Raw genomic sequence first — 17,574 nt, forward strand, 5'->3', positions numbered from 1 at the left:
TTCCCCAAAGTGAAGGACAAAATATTATGAGGTTTCAAATCGCCTTTCTAATGTCTGCAGGGAGAATCAGGAAATGGTCTCTTAGAGAACACAGGGAAATTTCCTGTATAGGAATATGTAGATAAATGGGATTTTGATATGCAGAGATAGGAAGTGTATTTTATTCAGAGAGGATGGCAAAATTAAAATCTTCAAGATAGGAAACCCTGGCATGCTCAAAACAGAAGCATAAAGCTCTGGAGCGTAACTGTGATGTTGTGCTTGTTGAGAGGAAATAGAGTAAGAGTTGCCAGATGGAATTTTAGTGGGTATTAGTCTTGCTTGTCTGCCATCCATTTTCTCTTTCTTTGAAAACAACACTTAAATTTCCATCTAAGGGAAAGTTCACTTTCAGACCATATTGGTAAGGTAGGACTGACTCATGCATCTCTCCCTGAGTTAGAGTCAGTCTATCTAAACAGAGTATTATATCTTATAGGACAGGGGTTTTCCAAGTGTGGTCTAGGGACCAACAGCAACAGCATCACCTATGAATTTACCAATATACAAATTCTGAGGCCCCTGTACCAACCTACTGAACCAGAAATATGGGTGGGGTCCAGCAATTTGTGTTTTAACACCACTTCTCAGTGAAATGACTGACCTAGAATTTGTTTTAGGGAATCATAAGAAGTTGGTGATTACTCACTTCTTAAGAGTACTTTTAATCAGAGTATGCGTATTAGAAGCACATGACAAACTTTCCAAACTAAACACATCCTGGCCTCATCCAATTATGACTTAAATTTTCTGAATGGGCTTCAGCCTTTGTATATTTGCTCATTCCCAGGTTATTCTAATATTTAGTAGTGTTGAAAACTAGTGCCCTAAGATGTTGCTTCCCAACTCCTAGCTTGTATGATTCAACTGGATTGTCAGCAAGGAGAAAAATATTAGCTAGAGAAGTAGTAAAAGAATATAGAGAAGAAATAAGTCTCTATTTGTTCTTTTAAGATGGTCTTTGAAGATGTTGAAGGGGGTCATCAGGAGGTAATGACCACTGGTTGATCTTCGAGCTGGATCTAGACAATTACAGGCTCTTTACTCTGTCCTTGGCCTTGGAATGTGTGCTTCTCTCATCATTTCTACATTTGGAGTCATTTGAAGGCTGTGGCCTTGAAAGAATAATGTGTTGTGAGGACATCTGGGTACATGATTGCCCCTGTTGAGGTCTTTGTATAATCTTTTACAATTCTGGAAGTCGGGTGCAGATATCTACTGGCCCTATGGCCACCCAAGACAAGCCTCATATACAAGTTCCTTGTTTTTTAAACCTGCCACCTATTGACCTGGGGTGATCTACCTCTTTGTCCCATCTCTCCCTGTCCTTCATGCATGGGGACCAGTCTTGAATTTCACTCCGAGATTGCAAACGAACAGAAGAATATGGACTTATTTTTCTCCATTTATGTCTAACAAATAGCTTAGACTACTCAAATATTTGAAAATAGTTCATACAAATTTGTTTTTTGAAACTAGTTTTTAAAAGGGTTTTTCTCTCTAGAAACTTTATATTTCTCTCTAGAAACTTTACATTTAGACTTCTTAATAAGGTACAAGTTTAATTGTTGTGCGTCAGAAATCAAAAATAGAAACAGGATTTCCTGGACTGTGTGTTAAATTAACTCCTGTTCTTTCCTATTATACTTAGGGATTAATTTAAATGCATTCATTTGAGATTTATTTGCATAATATCTCCAACATTGACTCCTATCTTTGGAATCACTGGAAATTGGGCAGTATTAAGACCCAATCTTGGGGCACCTGGTTTGCTCAGTTGGTCGGGTGTCTGCCTTTGGTTCAGATCCTGATTCCATGGTCCTGGGATCGAACCCCTCATCTGGCCTCTGCTCAGCCAGAGCCTGATTCTCCCTCTCCCTGCTGCTCCCCTTGCTTGTGCCCTCTCTCTCTCTCTCTCTCACTGTCAAATAAATAAATAAAGTCATTAAGAAAAAAAAAAAAAAGACTCTGTTTTCATGTTATTGTGCTATAAGGTGCTGTTTGGAAGGGAGGGTGATAAAGCCCATGCTAGGCTTCACTGATTTTACCTATGAACACATCATTGTCAATAAATTTGAGAAAAGGGTTTTAATAAAAGTAAACAATCATTATTCTTAGTTTTATTACCCCAGCTCTTTAGATAAATTTCAAAGATATATGTATTTTAATTTGGGTTTAATTCAGTGTGGAAATGGTGCATCATGGAAAGATCTCAGGCATTTGAGTTTGGCCCCTTATTGAGTACTCAGTGTCTAATTAGAGATATAGTTTCCTCAAATCCAAATGACCATGGTAGAATTTACTAACTGGGTTGTTGTAAGGGTTAAATGAGATAATGAATGTCAAATGACTGTACCATACCTGCCAATAAGAAAAGTTCACTGTGCTTTGTGTTGCTGTTGTTATCTTCACCTGAGGGTAACTATTTCAGGTAAAAGATACACATTAAAACAAGAAAATTAGGAAGGTGGTACTAAAATGTCTAGTTTCCTAAAAATTACCACATCTAAAATATTAGCTTGCACTCTTAAATTTTAGAAAATTTACACATTTCACATACACATCCGAGTGATAATTAATAAGTAACAATAAATATAAAAGATTCAATCAGATAATACGTTATGATTTGTCAGTCACCAACTTAAGTAAATCCAAAATTAATCAATTACATTGCATCCCTTTTGACCCAAGTCCTTGAATACTATTAGAATAATTGATAATGACTTCCCCCAACCATATTGAAATATAATTGACAAATCTTTTATTCATTTAATGTGTACAACTTGATATTTTGATATAAGATATATTTATACTTATTCATTGTGAAATAATTGTCAGAGGCAAACCCTCGTATTTCCTATTTTCTGTGTGTGTGATGAAAATACTTAAGAAGATCTATTGTCCTAGTGAATTTCAAGTATACAATACAATATTATTAACTATAGTCACATTGCTGTACATTTTCAGAACTTATTCATCTTGCATAACTGAAATTTTGTGTTCTTTGACCAAAACCTTCCCATTATTCACTCCTCCCAATCTGTGGTAACCACCCTGCTCTTCTCTGATTTAATGGGTTTGACTGTTTAAGATTTCATGTACAAGTATGATCATACAGTATTTTTGTGTGTGTGTCTGGTTTATTTCACTTAGGATAATGTCCTCCAGGTTCATTCATGTTATTTCATGTGGCAAAATTTCTCCTTATACATTTATCCTTGTATACAACACCATATTTTATTTATCCATTCATTCATTGGGCATATAAGTTGTTTTCATATCTTGGCTGTTGTGAATAAGGTTGCAACAAACACAGGAGTATAGATATCTCTGTGAAATATTGATTTTATTTCCTTTCTATATATATTCAGAACTGTAATCACTGAATCATAAGGCAATGCTATTTTTAATTTTTTGAGTAACCTCCATGATGTTTTACACAATGGTTGTGCCAATTTATAGTCACACCAACATTTCTACATCCTTGTCAACCCTTGTTACCTATATCTTTTTTTATAATAGTCATTCTAACAGATTTGAGGTGGTATTTCATTATGGTTTTGATTTGCATTTTCCTTATGTTTAGTGATTAGCATCACTGTTTATGTCTGTTGGTCTTTTTTATGTTTTCTTTGGAGAAATAACTATTCAGGTCCTTTGTCCATTTTTAAATCAGATTACTTATTTTATGTATCAAGCTGTATGAGATCTTTATATATTTTGGATATTAACTCCTTATCATTTATATGGTTTGCAAATATTTTCTCACATTTTATGTGTTGCTTTTTACTTTATTGATTTTCTATGCTGTTCAAAAATTTACTAGTTTGATGCAATCCCCCTTGTCTGTTTTTTTTCTTTTGTTGCCTGTGGTGTCATATCTAAAAAAATTGTTGGCCAGACCAATGGCAAGAAACTTTTTCCCTTTTTTTATTCTAGTAGTTATACAGTTTCAGGTCTTACATTTAACTCTTTCATTCATTTTGAGTGGGTTTTTGTATAGAATATGAGATAAGGGTCCAGTTTCATTCTTCTGAAAGTGGATATTCAATTTTCTGAGCATCATTTGCTGAAGAAACCATCCTTTCCCCACCATGTGTTAGTGGTGTCCTTGTCAAAAATCAGTTGACTGTAGATGTGTGAATTTATTTCTGGTTTTCTGTTATGTTTCATTGGTCTGTATTTTTATACCAATAGCATAACTTTTTCATTACTGTTTCTCTGTACTATGTTTTGAAATAAGGAGGAGCAATGCCTCCATCTTTGTTCTTTCTCAAGATTGTTTTGGCTATTGGGAGTCTTTTGTTTTTTAATTTTAATTTTAGAATGTTTTTCATCTATTTCTATAAAGAATGTAATGTCATTGGGATTTTAATGGGTATTTGTTGAATTATAGATTGCTTTGGACATTTTGATGTTATTGATTCTTCTAATCCATGACCATGGGATGTCCTTCCATTTATTTAGATTTTCTTTACAGTTCCTTCAACAGTGTCTTCAGTATATAAGTTTCTGTCATCGATGTATAATTTTCAGTGTATAAGTCTTTCACATCTTTGATTAAGCTTATTCCTAGGTATTCCTTTCACTGTTATTGTAAATGGGATTGTCTTCTTATGTTTTTAGTAGTTTGTGTATAGAAATACCACTGATTTCTATATGTTGATTTTGTACCCTACAACTTTACCGAATTTTCTTACTGGTTTTAACAGCTTGTTGTTGTGGTTCTTGTTATTGTCAAATCTTTGTTTTTTTCTACATTATAATCATGTTATCTCTAAACAGATGTAATTTCATTTCTTTAAGTTATGAAAAGACTTTTCTTTTAGAAATTTTAAAAATTAATCCTAGAGGGGTCCCTGGCTGGCTCAGTCTCTGGAGCATGTGACTCTTAATCTCAAGGTTATGAGTCTGGGCCCCATGTTGAAAGTAGGAAAAAAAAAAAAAAACCATAAAAAATTAAAATAAAAAAAATAAAATTAACTCTAAAAATTGAAAGTTATAGAATAGAATTTGTATTTTTGAAAAACAATGAGCAAAATTAGTAGGTAGTATGACTATACAAATTGGCATTGTTGTGCTTGGTGTTATTATAATTAACATATAATTTTCAAAATTTTGAGTTTGAAGTACTATCATAATATATATGTTTAGATGCACTTAATATGTGCTCGTCATAGCATTGTGCTTGCTAGTGACTGGAGATATGTTAGTGACCATGAGACATGACATTTATTTTCATGTAACTTACAACTTAATGGTAGATACCAGAACTCCTTATAAAATACACAAAGAATTATATTTTCAATTGTGTTAAGTGTTAAGAAGGCAAAATATGAATATATAACTGCGAGATCAAACATAGATGGGATACAGGGAATTTATCCATTGTAAAAGGGTATTTCAGCTTAGATCTAAAGAATGAGTAGTACATAGGCAGGCAAAAAACAAGGGGAAAAATTGTTTCAGACAGAAGGAGTTGTATATGCATCTAATGTGTGGGACTATATAATTAAAGAGATTAAACTAGTTAAAGCAAGAGAAAACTTTGCATTATTCAGAGTTTCAGAAAAGCTAGTCAGAGCTTTAGAATAAAGAAGAAAAATAAGTAAACAAATAAAATGAGAGAGATGGAGATAGAGAGGATAGAGGGAAACTAGAAATATGGCACAGTTGCATTCTTTCAACAATGAGAGTAGCCAAGAGTGAATCAATCAATCAATCAACCAATCACTCTGATTTGTAGGTAAAGACCTTGGCTAGATGTATTGTACTCATTCTAATTTTAGCGACCCTTATGGAAAGGCATTATGATGAGGAAAACACATATGTGTACACACACAGCTGAAGTAAATAGTCATTAGGAGCAGGACCATATAGGTCTAATAGTTCCACCTTGTGGGAAAAACTGGGGGTGGGGAGGCGGGGTTTGATGCATGGGAAGGATGTGACATGGCAGAGAATGATGTCTGGAAAGGAAGAATTATGTGATACACACCCTATCTTATAAAAGGGTGATCTTAAAAATAAAATAAATAAAAAATAAAAGGGTGATTGTGATACTTGTTCTTACACTTACTCTGTTCACATCAATGAAAGGAATAAGTTATATAGTTACCAAACCATTCTGTTTCTAGTTTTACTCTTTGAAAAGAAAGAAAGGTGATTATTTCCAAAAATCTTGGATGCTCATTCTTTGTTGCATTATATGCAGTTCAGTGCAAATTAGGAGCTTAGAGGGCTGGGCACTGAGAGGGAATAATTGATTAAGAGATGATAATAGATTCAAGATAGATTTAGAAGGTGCACTTGACAAGACTGAGGGAAGGAAAAAGAACCGTGATATATCATTGTGTAGATCAAAATAGTCTTCAGTTTACTTGGGTAAAAACACACTAAAAGATTCTTTGCTAACATGCTTGTCTTTTGTGAGCAGTATGTAGATTCTGTCTCAGATTGATGGAGGTTCTACCATATACATTGCTTCCTTGGTTGCTGGGGCAAAAGAATAGACACCTAGAATGATTCAGCCTTCTTTTCCTTTGCTTTTGGCTGAGTATGACACTTGTCTTGTCTGCTTGTAGCTCTTTAGTCAGAACCATTTTCATGAACCCACATAACAGCACAGTGGAAATATAAGGGGGAAAATAGAACTCAGACTCTACTACAGTGACATAATTTTTGCTTTGTTATATACTTACAAATTCCCAGCACACTTTGAGTTCACTTTGCCATATGTTTTGTTCTCAGCCACATGCTTTTCAAATTTTCTAATGAGGTATATTTAAAATAACTGACTCCCAAAGTGACATAATTAAAAAAAAAAAAAGCTTCAAACCAAAGTTTAAAGATGGGCCATGATGATCAAAGAAAAATTTAACATGTTTCTCTGATACATTAGACCTATTAATGTTATGTACTTTCAAAGATTTCATTTAAAAATTATTAATAGTATACAGTCTAGTTTCTTAAGCATTCTAGAACAGTAGTAAATTCCTAAAAATAATAATGTGGGCTTTTATTATGACAATAAATCCACATGTAATTTGTAATTGGCTTTGGGGAAAAAAAATCTTGACTTCTTTTTTCAGAAGCCAAGCAAATCCTTGATTTGTAAGTTTATATTAAGTCCTATCCACAATAGAACAGAAATAGATGCCTAGACAAGAAAGGGGGGAAAAAAGCTTAAACAGTGAAATAACTTGTTGAGTTAATATTTCAATTTTAATATTGTTAATAATTATATCGAAGGACACTGAAAGTGACATATACTGAACATTTTCTCAAAAGCATCATAAATGTTAATTTAAAATATTGCAAATGATGATTAAAATTACTCCTAATGATATTTAAACACATGAGCACATGGCAGCACAGTAAAACTACAGGTTGGTTTGTTTGCTTACAAAGTTTTAGGAGTTTTTCCATATCTTAGATATATATCAACGTCAGATGCAAGAAAGTTTGTTAGCTCTGGTAGCTTGCTCAAGCGATATATGACAGTTGGGGAGGAAGAAAAGTCAGAGGCAGCAATAACAAGAGGTAGTCATGGGACTGGAACTCATATTCAAATTCTACATGATACATAAGTGCTGCCTGAGTAACCAAGACAGAGCAGGAAATTACCACGCAAGAAAATCCCTCAGTGCTTGCAGAGACATGGGGTAATTCATAATGTGACTCAGAATGTATTATGCTGTATACTTTTGCTTATTGGGTGAATGCATTTTCATTCCCCAGTCAGGAACTAGAACTTTTTTCCCCCATATGTACAGCTCAAATAGCGTTTTTAAAAAGCACATCAATGATTGAGACAAACACCCTAGGCAGTTGCCTAGAAAATAGAGAGAGATAATACTGTTTGGGCCACATAAATAGAAAAACTATTCCCTAGTAATAAGCAAATTCCAATCGTGTAAATTTTCATGGCAATTTGGAGGGAAACGAAGTCCCATAAACAATACCATTACCCAAATTCTCTATTTAATCTGAACTTTGAGAAATTTCAGGAATATCTTACAACTTTACAATTAAAAAGGCTTATGGCTCGAAAATTAGTATCCCATGGTAGACATGTTTGGGATGTTCTGACTGATCAGGAAATTATCAAAAGAACTAAATTCAGACAGTCTAAGAAAAATTAAATAGAGAGAGGGAAAGAGAAAGACAGGGACCAAGGTAGGAGTTCAGGGTGTGCTGTGGGGGTTGAAAGAGACAGGAGCAGGGTAGAGGTAGGGAAGGATGCTATTCAGATATAATGACAGAATAAATCCATTTAGACAACCTTTGCTAAAGGTTTCACCTGCCATTACTTGTTTGGACAGAAAATGTAGTGACTATTGTTGGTAAAATTGAGCAAGCAGAATATCTTACATGTCATTAACTTAAATAGCTCATTTCTATGAAATGATTCTATGTGCAGTATCTTTTTGCCTATTTAAGAAATCATTTTTTAAAAGAACAGGTATTAAGAAGTTGATACGTACTTTTTATAAAGACAACTAAAACAGAGGTGCCTCGAGGGGCTCAGTCAGTTAAGGGTCTGCTTTCGGCTCAAGGTCCTGGCTTGAGCCAAGTGTAGGCCTCCTTGTTCAGCAAGGAATATGTGTAATATTTGTAACAAATACATTGCATACACAATATGTAACATATAATATACACACGTGAATATACATATAACAAATAAATAAATACATATAGACTTTATAAGCACACAGATTTCTAAATGAGAATAGAAGCAGAACTCAAGACAAGAATCAACTATTTTTGCCCAAAGATGTAGAGTGAGCGTACAAATGTGTGGATAGATGTAAATGTGTGTGCCCGCCCTCTCTCCTTTCTTTTTTCTTTTCTTATCTTATCTTTTCTTTTCTTTTCTTTTCCTTTTCTTTTTTCTTTTCTTTTCTCTTTTCTTTTATCTTTTCATGATGAAAGCTGAGTAATTTCAAATCATTAGAACTTTATTCACATCTCTTATTTTGTAAAACTGCAAATGTAATGGGTTAGTTATACCTGACACAAATTTATAGTGCATTTTAAAGATGTAATTGTTTGTACAATTTTTTAAAATATGCTCAGTTTTACCTTTGAATGAAGGTTTACAGTTAGCCTTCCTGTGTCTTCTTTTTAGTTCTTAGTTCCATATAATGTTGTCCCAATAGAAAGGATTATTTTGGGCCTTTAAAACCATCACATTAAAATTCATGTTAGAACCTTTTGGGACACTCCCATAAATAATGAAATTAGCCCAGTAGTATAACACAGAGCCAGCCACACATACTGCCCTGCAATGTAAATAAGTGGCATGCTTAGTCTTACAAAATGTTGCTCTCAGAATCATCCTCTCAATAGCAATCTATAAAGTAGAATATTATCTGTAAACTTCAATCTGTTTGTATTTAAACACTCCAATTCTAGTAATCATTTCCTGTAGGCTTTGAAAATAACAGAAAAGCATGTGTTTAGAATCAAGTAATTCAGAACTTGAATTTTAAATGATACTTATTATATAAGGAAAAAAATGTACTAAATTGCCGAGGTGTTTTATTAGAAAATTAAAAGGATCTTGGCTAAAGAAAAACCTGCCTATATTAGAAAGTGTAATGCCTTGATTTAGGCTTTCCTAAATTCTTTTCCTAGAATTTGACAGATGTACACAGGGTACTCAATAGGCCGTTGACCTATCTTTTACATTATTTTCTTACATTATTTTACATTAAGTTCTTTATTCCCCTTAGTAAGACATATTTTCTATGAAAATTATATTTCCTTAACTTTTTAAATGCAGTTCTGATATAGTAGAAGGAATAGCCGTGCTTTCCTACACGTTTTCTTCAGTTGTTTTAACCTACCACTGTAAAGTGTACATTCTGTTCAGATGTTCACAGTTCTTTTAAGTTACTTTACCTCCGGTAAAAACCACAAGTTAAAGAAATACAGTTATATTTTCCATTGACGAATACTCCTTTTATTGTTCATTGGCTGTGTGGCTTAAAACATAACACCCTTATCTCTAGTATTTCACAAGTTGCCTCTTGTGGTTATGAAATTATAAACTTTAATAACAAAGTTTATTTTTAATGCTTATTTTGTATGACTTTGCCAGGAGATCAGTGTTACAGCAGAACTTATCATCATATTAAATTCTCTACAGTTTTTTGTTGTTTTAAAAATATATTTAGTCAAAGTCTTCTTCACAGTTTCAGGATGTATACAGTTATAGGAAGAATTGTTTGGATTAAAGCAGGATGGGGATGTAGCATCCAACCAAACTCTTCTAATTCTTTCTAGTGCAGAGACTCCTGAAGAGTCACCAAGGAACTCTATCTAGAACTTTCCAAAATAGAGCCTGAAAAAAAAAACAAAAATAAAAACAATAACAAAAAAACCCAAATAATGGATTGGCAGCATAACCCTGAATTGTTAATTAAATATTGGTTCTCTTTCTAAAAGAATATTTTATTAAGAGCCTAATTCATATTGAGTAGTTATTAAATCTTTTAACATTTTCCCCTATAAGTGAAGTACAAAATAAAAATAAGCTTTTATTTTAGCTATTGGAACAAAAACTGTATTAAGATTCTCATATAGTTTAGTGTTATTAAAATCTCCCTCTATAATAAAGTATTTTTTTCTAAGTAACATACATTCACCATTGAAATAATATATAGTCATGTGACTAAGTCTCGTATGCAAGATAACCTTAATGTTCTGAAGAGATTTTTAAATTGTCCTCTCATTATAAGAAAGGATATGGTAATATTTCTACTTCAAAAAGTACATTAAAGGGGCGCCTGGGTGGCTCAGTGGGTTAAGCCGCTGCCTTCAGCTCGGGTCATGATCTCGGGGTCCTGGGATCGAGCCCCACATCGGGCTCTCTGCTTGACAGGGAGCCTGCTTCCCTCTCTCTCTCTCTCTGTCTCTGCCTGCCTCTCTATCTACTTATGATCTCTCTCTGTCAAATAAATAAATAAAATCTTAAAAAAAAAAAAAAAAGTACATTAAAAACTATAATTGAAATAATACTCAATTTCATTGCATTATGTACTTACATAATTAACATTATTTTTATTAACTTCAAATTCTTTATATGAAGAATAATTCTGCTTATTCTATAAATAATCTAATGTAAATTGTTTCTTATTATCATTATCAATCCAGTTTTATACAACCTACATTCATGAACTGAGGATTTTTGAAGCAAGTCCTCAGTTCCTTCAGTCATCCATGAAAATGAGCCAGTCTGTCTTATTTCCTTTGTTCATTCATTTAAATAAATAATTGTGCTTGGTCAGAGATGAATAAATTAGTAATAATCATTCAAAAGAGCTATAACCCCAGTAAATATTGAAAATGATCAAATGCAATGGCTTATGTAAGTGTTTATACATTTATTTCTCACTGTGAGCCATTTCATGTACTTACATTTTGGCACTCTTGAATTATGAAAGTAATGTTTTATTCTAAACATTTGCTAAGAAATTAAAGGCATTTTTCCCCCCATTTCCTGATGGTCTTTAAACTATTTCAATTTAGAATTCCAGTAAAGAAAATAGCAACAGGCAACATTTCCATTTTGTAAAATATTCTGTAAGAGCTGTGAACAGAAACAAAAGATACAAATATAATCTGAATAAAATTATATTTTTATTGAGTATTATAAATCAACATTTTGGGGACAGAAATAAAGGAATGAAATCAAATATTGCGTGTATATATGTGTGTATATGTGTTTAAAAACTCCACAGAGGGATATTGATAGGTCAGTATATTTCAACAAATATAGTTTCATATTTTACATATGTATACAGAGATATGCATAAGTATATCTTTCTACAGTGCTTAATTCTTAATATATATTTATAAGTATTTGTGTGTATGTGTATGTGGGAGATAGACATATTATTCACACTTTAGAGATAATTTGAAGCAGATTATAAAAATGCATATAATACATGTTATCCATAATGTTCATATTATAGTTTTATGGTAATATGAGATACTTTTTTTGTAAGACTGAACAAATAAATATCATGAAACTTAAACTAGAATACAGACTTCCACATTGCCAAGTGGAAGATTAGCCTTAAGATAGTACTTTCAAAGAATAATTAACTTGAAGCTATTTTATAGAGATTCTGGCAGAAAAGTTTTGATCTTTGTCATTGGTTTAATTGGGGGCACGTGGTGTGATGAACACAGGGTGTTATACGCAACTGATAAATCATTGAACTCTACATCTGAAACTAATGATATACTATATGTTGGCTAATTTAAATTAAAATCAAGTTAAAAAAAGAAAACCTTTGGTTTGACAAAACAACACCAATAAAAACACAGCTAATTGGTAAAGAGTCATGCAAGCCCTTTGCTGTATGCTGTGATGCAGAATTTAAGGAATCCAGCCTAAAATCAACGATATAGAGATCAAAAATACCATCTAACCCAGAGTCTCTCAATCTCAGAACAGCAGGCTGGATAATTATTTTTTGTGTGTGAGGCTATCCTGAGTAGTGTGGAACCTTTAGCAGCATCTCTAGCCTTCACCTATTAGATGTGAGTGGTTCCCACCCCGAAAGCACCCCGAAATCTACTTGTATCTTAACAGTAACCCCTTCAGTTAAAGACAAGAATAGTAAAACCCCTTCGGGTGCCTGGGTGGCTCAGTGGGTTAAAGCCTCTGTCTTCAGCTCAGGTCATGGTCCCGGGGTCCTGGGATCAAGCCCTGCGTTGGGCTCTCTGCACAGCGGGGAGCCTGCTTCCCCCTCTCTCTCTGCCTGCCTCTCTGCCTACTTGTGATCTCTGTCAAATAACTAAATAAAATCTTAAAAAAAAAAGAATAGTAAAACCCAATTGCATTAATTATTAAAACAGAGTGACTGCTTAAGGCCATTACAGCAGTGGGTTCATGTTATTAATATATTGGTCGTTGATGTTTTGGCAGTTGAAGGTCCACATTTTTTGTGTGTGGCTATTAATCTTAAATTGTGGAGAGGTTAATGTAAATAGGACTCCGAAGTTATTCAAGTGAGACAGCAGTCGAGGAACTAATGAGGCTTTATAGGTGAACACTACACCAGAATTGCCTTTTTCTTTTGGTTTTTGAATCCGTTAGCTGACAGTGACACAGCAGGCAAGCACTGACCATTAGTAGAAAATAATCTATCCTGAAGGAGAAGCATAGTAGTTGCCTTACAGCAATTATAATATAAATATATCACAAATGTATACTATCCCTTAAACTTTCATATTTAATACTCCTTTATAGAATTGCTCTTATGGCACATTAGTGTAAGAGAAAATAATGTTAAAATAAATAGATTTGAGCCTCCACTTTACATCTAGAGTACTTTATCCTAGATTTTCCTCTAGAAAGGGAAGCAAACAAGAATGAAATGAAAATGATTGTAGATACTATGCCATAACAATTAAACAATCACTTTTGAGTTAGAGACCTTAGATTCTATTTTTTTTTTTTTTTTTTTTGGTCACTTCAAAGCTATGTAAACGGGGTTCCTGGGTGGTTCAGTTGGTTAAGCATCTGACTGTGGCTTAGGTCATGATCTCAGGGTCCTACCCCTCTCCCCAAACCCCCACTTCTGTTCTCTCTCAAATAGATAGATAGATAGATAGATAGATTTTTTTAAAAAGCTATGTAAACTCAGTATTCTTTCATTTTTGTAACTCTAACATAGAAATCAATAATACAGTCCTTTAGCCACTATTATGTTTAAATGAAGTAGTACACTATTGTCATATTAGCTGTTGTTATTATAATTGAAGTGTCCAAGTTGAATAGCAGCAGTACACATTTTTACATAATTGCATATTCAAAAAGCAAAAAAAAAAAAAAAAAAAAAAAAAAGAGAGAGAGCGTGAGAGAGAGAGAGAGAAATTGTCCATCAAATAAGTGTAAAATTTCCTAGATGTCTTTTTTTTCCATCTATCCCAGATGTAATCTGCTTTGTTTGCACAGGAGTCTTCCAAATTACTTGGTTGTGATATTCCAAGTATGATAAATCACTTTGTTGGAATAGCCTAAATGGAGTCCTTTCTACAATAATAATGCTCGTGTGTTGATGGTGCTGGAAGACTGTGTTTGCATTTGTTGAGGGTGGAAAAAGATCATTTTTAGTATTCTTTTTTTTCATATCTTTTTTTTAATTAACATATACTGTATTATTTGCTTCAGGGGTACAGGTCTGTGAATCATCATGCTTACGCATTTCACAGCACTCACCATAACCTCCCCAATGTCCATAACCCAGCCAACCTATCCCTACCCCCCACATTTTTAGTGTTCTTTTCAATGATAGGGAACTATCATTAGCTATCTCAGTTTAAAGTGAGATTAGTTTTGCACATTTCCATGGCACAAATTGGTATGCAAAAATCAATACAGTTAACATGAGATTTGTTTTTTATTCTTTGAAATCTAAGTTGCCCAAGCTCTATAAACTGCTGAAGGAGAATAAAAATTTATTGGAGAATTTTAAAATTGAGGTGCTGTTTATTAAGTTCCCTGGTAGGCATTATTAGCAATGTGTTAATATGTCATTCCACGAGTCTGTGAGATAACAAAATATTTGTACAAGTAAAGTAATTTCATAGCTACTTTCCATTGGAATACTGGTAAAAGATCAAGTATCATCAAGCTTTTAGATTTTGAAAGCCTTATGAAAAAAATCACCAAAAGGAAGCAAATAGTTCATTAAAATACCATATACGTAATGATAGAGATATGACCAGTATGTCTGGCTAATAAAAGACCTTTAATATATTTTATCTTATTTTTAATATTTTAACACTTACTAACTTTGCTAATAAGAGCATAATATGTACAAGTCTTTTGTCTAAGTGAAAATATTTGTTATTTACTTGTATAAATAAAATAAAAATTTTGGTTAATAGGAGCATCCCTAAAGAACCAAGTTCATAGAATTTATGCAAAGTAATAAACAATAACATTAAAGATTCCAAGAAAGCTTTGTGAAACAACACCAATATTTCCTTCATTGACTGGCACATCTAACATTGCATATTGGTAATTATTATCTTTCCTTGGCAGATCTGTACTCTGACATTTCTGACACCTACTAAGATTAATTCTGGCCAATGCAGTTTAAAGATCTTTATTTATTATTTTTCGATTGCATAGAAACAGGACTAATATGGCCTTGATTTTTGTTTGAATTGATTGAGTTGCAAGTAGGCCATAGTAAAATAATTGCTGTAGAGTAAACTCAGAGATTCTCCTTTAATGTCTTTCCATCTATAGTGCCTTTTCAATCTCATGTCCCTAAAACTCTTCCTGAGTCAGTCCTTATTCACATGAGCTATTCTATACATACATACATATATATGTATAGAATGAAATGAAATAAAATGAATAAAATGAAATATGTTGCAGTATGCTTGCTTTTTTAATGACAAACATATATATATATGTATATAGGATGGGGTGGGAGAAGGCAGTGGCTAAATGAAATATTGTTGATTAAGTCCACAGTGAACTTGCAAAGAAGCCCCATATCAATTTACTATCCTTTTGATTAAGCTATTAATAACATATATTAATTTCTAATTATGTTGACAGATAATTCCTTAAGTAATCTATCTTAAAAAATTCACTTTTTATAAATTTGGAATAAAGTACCAAAATTATCCATTGCAATTGAAAAGAATAAAGTATGTCCAATTATACTTAACCACAAAATTCATTAGATGACATTTTAATGCTTACAGGTTGAAATATTGGGATATTAATATATTATCTGTAGTTCAGGCTTACTTCAGGATAAAAATGGTCTCTAATATCTCTATTGGGGAGAGACATGACACTTAAAATCTTAGGCTGAAGTATTTAACACTATAAATTTTTGGTTAGTGCATTAGCTGTATTAATTTGAAATAGTAGCTCTATATAATGTAATGGAATCAAGGTTAAATTTGTATTTGATCATTTGTTACACATTTTTGTAGGGACTATCACATTTAGCTTTAGTTTTATACAAAACTATAACATTCAAACAGCAGAACAGTATCAGATTTTATTTTACTACTTTAGAGAATACAATGTGAAAACTTTAGAAACACTATTTGTCTAAAAATTTTCCTACCACTATAAGGTTTCATTTTAAAAATTTTATAGAATTAGGCTTTCAAAAAGAAAAGAGGATTTCTTATATTCATCATCTTAAATGTTATGTCTTTTAATGACTTTTATATTTTTTTCCATAAACTCCATTGACCTCAGACTAGTACAGTTAATAGACACAGCAAGTTTTGTTTGATTACTAAATCTTTAATAAGTGTATCCTCAGCCATATTTTAAGCAACTGCATTGATTGTGTATTTAATATTTATGGTTTTCTTTGGGGTCTAGTTCATTTTTATTCCATATTAATATTTTTTCCCAAATAGAGTATTTGAAGTCTTACTACATATATTCCACATCTGCTGAATTAATATTGTGATTTACTTGTTGGCTTTTGAATAACCTTCTATTAGGTTGTTTTTTCCTGAGGATACAGATTTTGTAGTGCGCTTGATTCTCCAGGACCTATGAAAGTTAGATACGTATGTTTTATGTCTGTGAGATGAAGTTATTGAATTAAACATATTCTGTCTTACTTGTAAAATGTCATAGTCTAGCTATGTGTAACATTTACATGATTGTGTCTATACAAAAAAATCCTTTTAATTTTATGTAGCTTTACCTTTTTGAGTGCACTCTACATTCGCATGAAAAAGAAATAAAAGTTAGAGAAGAGTAGAGAGTGAGAAGTTCTCCCTTCTTTGTCTCTTGACTATACATATTCTCTCCCTGGAGACAGGAACCATTTTTGGATATCCTTCCAGGGACATATTATGAATATATGTTTTAATTTTCTGTGCAAATATCAACACACTGTTTTCCATTCCCTGCTTTTTCCTACTAAAATTGTACTTTGGGAAGTTTTTTAATGCATATACGGTTGTCTTATTTTTATTTCAAGTTACTAGAATGACTGTAAGTTATATCTTTCTGTAGATGAGTATAACTGACCTATTCCTTTTTTAAAAAATTAAGTACTCATGGGGCACCTGGGTGGCCCAGCCTGTTAAGTGTCTGCCTTCAGATCAGGTCATGATCCCGGAGTCCTGGGATTGAGTCCCACATGGGGCACCCTGCTCAATAGCGAGCCTGCTTCTCTCTCTCCCTTGCCTCTCTCCCTACTCCTGTTCTCTCTCTCAAATAAATAAATAAAATCTTAAAAAAGAAGAAAAAAGAAAAACAATCAAGTAGTCACTATATTTTCTGCTTGGGCTATCATAACAAAATATCATAGGTTGGATATCTTAAATAATAGGAAGATATTTTTCACAAATCTAGATGCTGGGAAGTTCAAGATCAAGGTGTCAGCTAATTCTGTGCCTAGTGAGGACTCTTCCTAGTTTCTAGATGGCCTCCTTTTCACCGTGTCCTCACATGACAGAGAGAGCTTTGGTGTTTCTTCCCCTTATCACAAGGGCACCAGCCCTGTTGGATTAGGG

The sequence above is a fragment of the Enhydra lutris genome, unplaced genomic scaffold, assembly GCF_002288905.1.
Source record: "Enhydra lutris kenyoni isolate GAN:26980312 unplaced genomic scaffold, ASM228890v2 scaffoldscaffold28, whole genome shotgun sequence".
Lineage (NCBI taxonomy): Eukaryota > Metazoa > Chordata > Mammalia > Carnivora > Mustelidae > Enhydra > Enhydra lutris.